An 8,646-nucleotide genomic window follows, 5' to 3' on the forward strand; every position below is an offset into this window, starting at 1 on the left:
AATGAGTCAATCAGGCGTTGCTGATTCTTATTCTCCAATTCAATGTGATAGGACTAGTCTAGGATGACCAACAGCCAATCACGTATTCATACATGCATCTTTTTTTTATCATTTTTTCTTCTTTTCATCTTACAAGGGATTAAAAAGATTACTGTATGAAGCATGACTGTTGCATGGATGATATCAACCACATTTTTAGAAGGCTTTTCTGAACACCATAGTCAATGAAGAAACTTGTATTGAAAGCAGCGTTTTGCCCTGCCGTACTCCTACTGCTTTGTGGTGAACCCTCTATCAGAGAGAATGATTGGATTTCGCACCACATTGATTCAAGAGAATGCAAATATCATATCATCAAACATCATTAGTTGTGCATATTTCATGAAACTTGTGGAGCCTAAGATTAAAGGGCTGTTTTTGTCCCTCAATTATTGACCTTCGACTGTCTAACCGGTACAAATAGAAACTCCAAGTATAGGAGTGGCCATTGGGCCAGCCTGGCCTAATTAGGGCCCGACAGGCGCGACCCATATTCCGGCCTGACCTAGTTATAATGGGGCTCCGGCCAAGCTCTTTAGGCCTAACCCAATTAACAGACCAGTCCTTCCAAGCCTTATGCATTTTGCACATGGGTCTGGCTCGATTAGGCAATAATGTTAAGACCGGTCCGAGTTTAATGTATCGGGGCTGCAAAATGCAGCTCGAGCCCGACCTGAAATGGGCTGGGGGGTCTTTTGATGAAGATTTATATGATTTTTAAGTGGTACTTACCTTAGTTTATAATGTCCTGGTTGACATAGTGAGTGGTAGGTATGCACTAGCTGGGTTTTGGAACTCATTGTGCACCAGGGTTAAGAACATTCTCCTCACTCAATCTAACTCGATAGATTCACTAAACATACCTAGCTTGCTAGTAATCATACTTTTGATTTTAATCATACTTTTGATTATGTTTTTGCAAAATATAAAACATTATAAAATTTTAAGTTATGAATTTTTGGTACATCTGTAAGGTTCTTTTGACCATTTGATCATTTGATTGTCCGGTTTATGATAGGTGCGCACGGGGGGCCACAAAAACTTAGTGCACGGCGCCTATCAATTTCTCTTTTGCTTGACATCTTGCTTAATTTTTGTAAGTAGATTTAGTACCTTGAAGCTTAAGGATAAATTACCCTACGGTATATATGGGGCATTAAGAATAAAGTTTTGAAAGTTCTTAGTGATTTTTTCTTTTGGGTTGTTTTGACTGACCCGAACTATATATACCATCTTTTCCCAACTGATGTTCAAGTGGGGTCCAACTCAACTCAGCGTGTGCAGCACCAAAACGAAAAAGAAGAAAAAGTAAAGAGGCTTTCAACTTTTGAATTAGGCTCCTTAGCACGTGAGTACTGCAAGGATCGTTTTGCATGGACAAGGAAGTTCTAGTCTCGTGGAGAAAATTACTGTGTATGGTTTCAGAAAGCCTTTTTCTTTTTTCTTTTTTTTTTTAAGTTAGGTCAAGTGAAAACCCCATCACTGATTGCACATTGTCAGGCCTTCAGTTAAAGTAATATATATTTTTAACTATTGAATATATAAAAATATTTTCAATAATGTTTATATATATATATATATATAAACACTAAAATAAAATAATTTTTTTTAAAATTGGTCCTTGCCTTATAATCAATTTACAAAATAATCCCTGAATTATGCCATTTTACAAATCGGTCCTTACCTTTCTCACAGTTATTGCAAATTGGTCATTCTGTCAATAGCTGTTAGTTTGACCATGGTTAACTGATCTTTAAAATGCCCCTCATCAAATAGTTGCTAATTGGCCCCTATCTTATTCACATTTTTGCAAATTGATCCTCTTGTAAGGGCAGAACCATCAATCTGTCTGCCCCTTAACAGATACTGTCAGAAGAGCAACCGCTGTTAATCTCAAGGACTGATTTGCAAGGGTTAATGAAAAGGCAGGAATTAATGGATAGGGATGGCAGTGGATCGAGGGGGGAGGTAGGGGACAAGGGCTATAAATGGTGTGAGACACGTGTGTCATAGGCATTGCATTTGTTGTGTCGTGTCCCGTAGACACGAGAAATCCAAAATAGCATGTCCCTATAACATAGGCCCCGTGCATATGTATAGATCCATGAATGCGTGTATGCATGCACACGCTCAATAATTGACTCGTGAGTGTTTAGGCTTTAGGTTGCCTTTTTTCATTCTTTCAAACGAGCCTTCTCATATTCTTTAATCCATCAACACGACTCATATTTGAATGCATACAGCTACAAGCAACGAAAGCAAACACTGGCCGATTCTCTAGTGAAAGAAGAATTCACTAGTGTTAGGGTACATTACGGGTTGGGCATCGGGACTTTTAGTGCTCGGCCCATTGGGTTTTAAGTGTGGCAGGCCCGAAGATGGCCTGACCCATTTATTAATGGGTGGAGTTTTGGTCCGGTTCTTAACGGACTTGGGTTTGAAGAGCAACCCATGAACTGACCCATTTGCCCAATGGGTCAATGTTTAGCGGGTCAGTTCAGCCCAACTCAAACCCATTTATAGGTTATTTTCGAATGAAGTTCATAAATAAATTTTTATAATACCAAAAACAATGAATTAAATGAAAGATTAATGTGTCCATCTAATTATCTTTTTATCTTTCATATAATCAATGCAATTGGTTAGGTAAATAGTAATAGTTATCAAGTTACCATGCAGCCAGTTATTAAAAAAATAATTTGGTAGCTCAGGCCAACCGAGTTGGCCCAGTAGCCCGTGGGCCAACTCGGGCCTGATCCATGTATATAACATGTCGGATTTCAGCCTGGTAACTGACGGGTCAGGACCTGACACCTTGACCTAAATCTGAGCTTTGGTGGGCCGGGTCGGCTTAGCCCACCAGGCTGCCTGGCCCATTGCCCAACCGTAGGTACAATTATGCCAAATGGTATCTCCATATGATTTGAATTGCAAAAACTGAGTGCATTTGAACTAAGACAAATGAGATTGACACATAACAGCCCAAAAGGGATATGCTCATTTGGTAGGGGGTGACTCATGAACATGACCAGTGGATGAAACATCATGAGTTCAAAACCTATGAGTTTGCATCCTTTGCTGCAAGGCCGAAGCTGGGTGTAGGTTTTGTGCCCATGAATTGGGTGAGCAAGACAGTTTTTCCTTGTTATCCGAGAAAAGGGAGTTTGAATAAAAAAAAAATCAAATTAGAGATCAAAGAAATCTTTCATCAAAGCGGTGCAAGATGCATAAATTCACGTGCCCCAAGGAAGAATGAGAGGGTACTGCACATGGCCCTTCACAGAGAGTGCCAAAAAAATCTATGCTCGGGATTGCACCAAATGTGATCAAGTTCATGAAATCTGAGGGCAAATTTTCAATGTAAATAAAAATAAAAATATTATTTTAATGAGTCTGGTTTATGTAATTCTTATCGGGTCCAGCTCTGGTTGTTCGGAATCGTCAATTTTGTTGGGGTACATGGCCCTTCTATAGGTTTCTTCTCTCATGATGGTGGAGCAAATAATGTTGAGGGAGGGTAGCTGAGTTGTCATTATGATTTGACTATGGATACTTTCGGAGTCTGGGTCGAGGCCGATGAGCATTTGGAAGATCTCCTGCTCCTTTTGTTGTTTTTCATCTCTGGGGCCGACTAGAGAGTATGAGTCCAGTTCATCCTACATGCCTCATAGTTTTTTGAGGTACTCGCTAAAGGGGCGGTCTGACTCTTTCTTTAGTCCACATACTTCTTGGGAGAGTTAGTACATGCAAAAAATGTTGTATTGCTCACTGTACAGATCTCGAGCAACAGTCCAAATTTCCTTGGCAGAGTCGAGAAAAAGGAACCCCTCGACAATTCTCGGTTCCATGGAGTTGATGAGCCAAGACATAACAAGGTGGTTGTTTGATTCTCAATCATCAAAGCTGGGGTTGTTAGGATCAGTTTTTTTTTTGGTAATATAGCCTAGCTTGGACTTCTTGCTCAAGTAGAGAGTGGTAGACTTGGACTATGATAGGTAGTTGAACCCATTGAGAGGAGTGGTGGTGATCTTGAGACTTGGGTTGGATTGCTTGTGGATCACGACCCTTTGTGGATTCGTGTCGATGTCGGGAGCATTGTTGAGCTCGCTGGTTATGGTTGTCTAGTGGGTTTGAGAGAGGTATCAAAGGCACTAGATGGGACTGTGGTATGTACTTGAGAAGGATATAGTCGTGTAGAGAGTGGATAGACAAGGGCGACACTGAGGATGACTACGTTGTTCCAGTCAAGTGACCAGTTTAAGTGAGGGTGCAGGTGACTGTGTAATGTGCTACAGGATGTTGATCAGAAAGCCTGTCATACTGTAGAGGCCTGAAAGCGATGAGCAAGATTAGAGTTTCTGCTCTGATACCATGTTTATTGAATATGTGTGATACATGCTTATGTGAAAGACGAGGAAAAGAGAAAGCAATAGGCACACACAAGAGTTTACGTGGTTCAGCCATTCAGGGCTTGCATCCATGGTCAGTGAAAGAGATACACTCTTTTCATTAGATTTTTTCTTTATACACACACAATACAGGAAAGGGAGATAAATAGCAAGGCAGAGGGCTTTCTCATTAGAGTGGGGAGCCTAGGATAAGCAACAGGTAACACTCATCAACCAATAGTCCAAAGATAACATTTTCTAGATGTGCATGAGGCCAGAAGGAGAAAGATTGATCTCTTTAATGGAGAAGCAGTTATTGACGTCGTCGACTCCTCCAACACTTGTATATATGTAGCTTGTCTTACCTTAGATCCTGATATGGTATCAGAACCAATGTCCACATAACAATTTTGCGCTTTCATTGATGTTTTTCAAGCAATTAAAATAAGGAGATCAACCCATCTTTAACCTCTATCCTTTTGGTATTATTTTCTCTAAATACTTTTCAGTGTTTTCTTAGTATCAAGACTACAACAGAAAACTATGTTTTATGGGCATCTCCATTTAAGACATTGCTTATTTTATATGATTTTTATGAGTATATAAGTGAGTCTAAACCTATGCATTATGTGTTATGGTGGAGGCATGACCAGCTTCTTTTGAATTAGATTATATCATCTTTGACAAAACCCTTGCATATCCAAATCACTAGTCTTGAGACCTCGTCTGAGGTATGGAAGACTCTTTGTGATGCCTATGTTGCACACTTTTGAGTTAGAGTGATGCAATTAAAAGAACTTCAATGCCTTAAGGAAGTAAAACCAATAATGAATAATTTAAAGAGCCAAACTATTAGTGCATCAGTTGGCTATAGTTGGTAAATCCATTGATGATGATGGTCTAACCGACTATATTTTGAGAGGACTACCAGCTCAATATGACTCTCTTAGAGTCTCCCTCTCTACTCGTGTTGAACCCTTATCCTTAACTGAAGTTCACATGTTTCTTACTCATGAGGCTCTGTTGTTCAAGAATGACGAGAATATAGGTACTCTTGTACATGAAGTCAATATTGCTCAAAGAAACAATCAATCAGGATACAACCAAAATTTTTATGCTAACTTCAGAGGAGGCCAAGGCTGCCAATTTAGAGGTCATGCTCGTGTCTACTTGGGTCGGCCTCTATATTTCAACTGGACAAGTAGGTCAGCTCCCATGAATAATAATTTAGGAAAATCATAATTGCATGTGATATGCCAACTGTGTGACAAAGTAGGTAACAGCTAGTCCCCTCCTCCCCCCAATGCCCATCATGCTTTAACTTGTATTAGTGGAGATGACTCTTGGTACCCTGATTCAGGTGCATCACACCATATTTTTGCTTATCTTCAGAGTGTCATGTCTCTCCATTCAGATTATCAAGGTATTGATTCAGTGAATATTTTTTTAGTGAAAGAGAAAACATTTCATTCATCCTTTAGATCTTTTAGACATTAAAGGTTGAATAGAGGTTGACCATTAAGGAGTTTAACATCATCCTATTACATTTAAAAAGTGGATATAACCAATCAAGGGAATGAAATCCCCATTTATGTCTCACCATTAAGATAACATCCGAGATAACTTGGCGATGTATAGTGGCCGTATTTGAGAAACTGCCTTTAAATGTTCTTGCATTCCTTTCCTTCCATAGGCACCACCAGGTGGTAATAAGGCAACAACACCAGACAAAGGTCCAACACCTACAATGCGTAAGTTTCATCAATCCGAACAGGAGATCCCTGGCTCACGAGTCATCTCGAACCATTGGAAAAGGAATGGACCAGGCAACCACAAACAACAGTTGGAAGAAGAGGCAATGACAAAAGAGATGTTACCTCAATTCTTCTACATTGAAACATAACACAACTGCTAGGTAAATGAATGACACATTTCCTCATGTTGGAGTGTGCTTTAGCCCTATCTAAATAAAACAAACATACAAAGATTTTTTATCTAGGGGAGAGACCTGAGCTCCAAATAATATTTGTAGGGTATGGAAAGGACCCTAGATCCATTAATGATGCGTAGCAGCTCGCTGCAGAGAAATTTTTGTCTTTCAACACCATCCAAGTAAAATAGCCAGACCGGAGAGGATCTTCCCTTACCTGTTCCTTGAAGACTTCATATGCTTTTTGAAAGAACTTCAACAATATTGAAAAGCTCAATTATTACTCTCTTGTCCACCGAGAGGTCGAGTACTTTATTTATAACATCAAAAAATGATAACATACTTTACAATACAATGTATGGTTATGGATTATCATTTTTGATAATCCTTATAAAAAATGATTACACCCATTTATACTTTCTAGAATACTTCTATATCATCATGGTTTACACTTTTTAGAATACTTCCAGATTATTGTTTATGATAATCTTTATAAAAAATAATTACACATGATAAACTAAATTATCGTATTTGATAAGCTGATCAGATTATCCAATGATTGGTTGGTTCATGAGACTCCAGATTGAGTTGGATTTTTTCTAGCTGGATTTGAGTTTATCATATTTGGTTTCTGGAGAGAGTCATTCTCAACATTATCCTTATCATGCCCCTGCGAGCTTAACGTGGGGTCAACGACGTTGAGCTTGTCATGAATAAAAACAAACCTTGAAAAGGGAAGACGTTTAGTAAGACCCTCGGCCAGCTGATCAGAGGAGGTGATAAACCAAACTTGAAGATGACCCTTTTGCACATGATACCAAACAAAATGATAACCAATTTCAACATATTTGGTATGAGCATGAAAAACCGGATTCGCTGCAAGATATAAGGTTCCAAGATTATCACACCAAAGAATGGGTGAAGAAGAAGGGGCAAAGCCTAGCTTAGTGAGAAGAGACTTGAGCCAAAGAAGATTAGACACAACACAAGCAAGAGACTTGTATTCAACTTTAGTGTTGGATCGAGCTACAGTCTGCTACGTGTGAGAAGACTAAGAAACCAAATTAGAACCCAGAAAGATAGCAAAACCACTTGTAGACTTGCGGTCATCAAGGCTTCCAGCCCAATCAACATCAGAGAAGGCACTGAGCTTGAGAGAGGAATTACCATGAGAGGAACAAGCCATGATAAATGGTGTCCTTGATATAGCGAAGGATACGTTTGACAACAGACTAGTGGGCAACCGTGGGCTGGTGCATGAACTGACAAACTTTGTTGACCGCAAAGACAATATGAGGCCGCATGATGGTGAGGTATTAAAGACCACCCACAATGCTTCAATATAAAATGGAGTCATGAAAATGAGGTGTGTCATCTTTAGATAGTGAGTGGAGGCACTCAGAGGAGTAGAGATCGGCTTTGCATTAGCCATAGAAGCACAACAAAGTAAATTAAGTGCATAGGCGCACTAGCAGAGAAGAGGCCCTGGTGAAGCATAATGAACTTCAATGCCCAAAAAATAATTTAGGCATCCAAGATCTTTGATGAAAAAGGCAAGACTGAGTTGTTGAATCAATCGCTTAATGGTAACGGAGGAACTGTCGGTGATTATGATATCATCAACATTAACCAGTAAATAAATAACCAAACCCATGTCTTGAAAAATAAATAATGAAGCATCAAAAAGAGAAATGTGAAACCCGCAGAACTGAAGATAGGAATTGAGTCGCTGGTACCAAGCACGTGAAGCTTGCTTGAGACTATACAAAGCCCGATCTAGTTTGCACACATGCCAAAGAAAAGAAGGGTCTTCAAATCCTGGAGGTTGTGCCATTGAAACATCTTCAGAAAGGAGATAATTTAAAAAGACATTATTAAAGTCCAATTGGTCTATAGGCTAATCTGACGAGACTGCAAGAGCAAGAACAACGTGGATGGTGGTGTGCTTCACAACTAGACTAAAAGTCTAAAAATCAATTGATGCCTTCCTCTTGATGGAAACCCTTAGCAACTAGGTAGGCTTTGTAATGAGGCACAAAGCCATCAACATGACGTTTAATATGAAAAAACCCATTTGGAGCCAATGATATTGTAATGAGGACGAGGAGGAACAAGGTGCCAAGTGTGATTAATTTGAAGAGCATTAAACTCATCTTCCATAGTTGTGCACCATTTTAGGTCAATGTTAGCCTATTTAAACAAAGTAGGTTCGGGTGTGAGCAGGACAAAGCTAAAGCAAGCAAGCAATAGGAGATTGCGGGTAGTGGTGAATGCACGGGGTTTAAGAGA

This window comes from Nuphar pumila, chromosome 13, assembly GCF_984573655.1.
Source record: "Nuphar pumila chromosome 13, dmNupPumi1.hap1.1, whole genome shotgun sequence".
Classification (NCBI taxonomy): domain Eukaryota; kingdom Viridiplantae; phylum Streptophyta; class Magnoliopsida; order Nymphaeales; family Nymphaeaceae; genus Nuphar; species Nuphar pumila.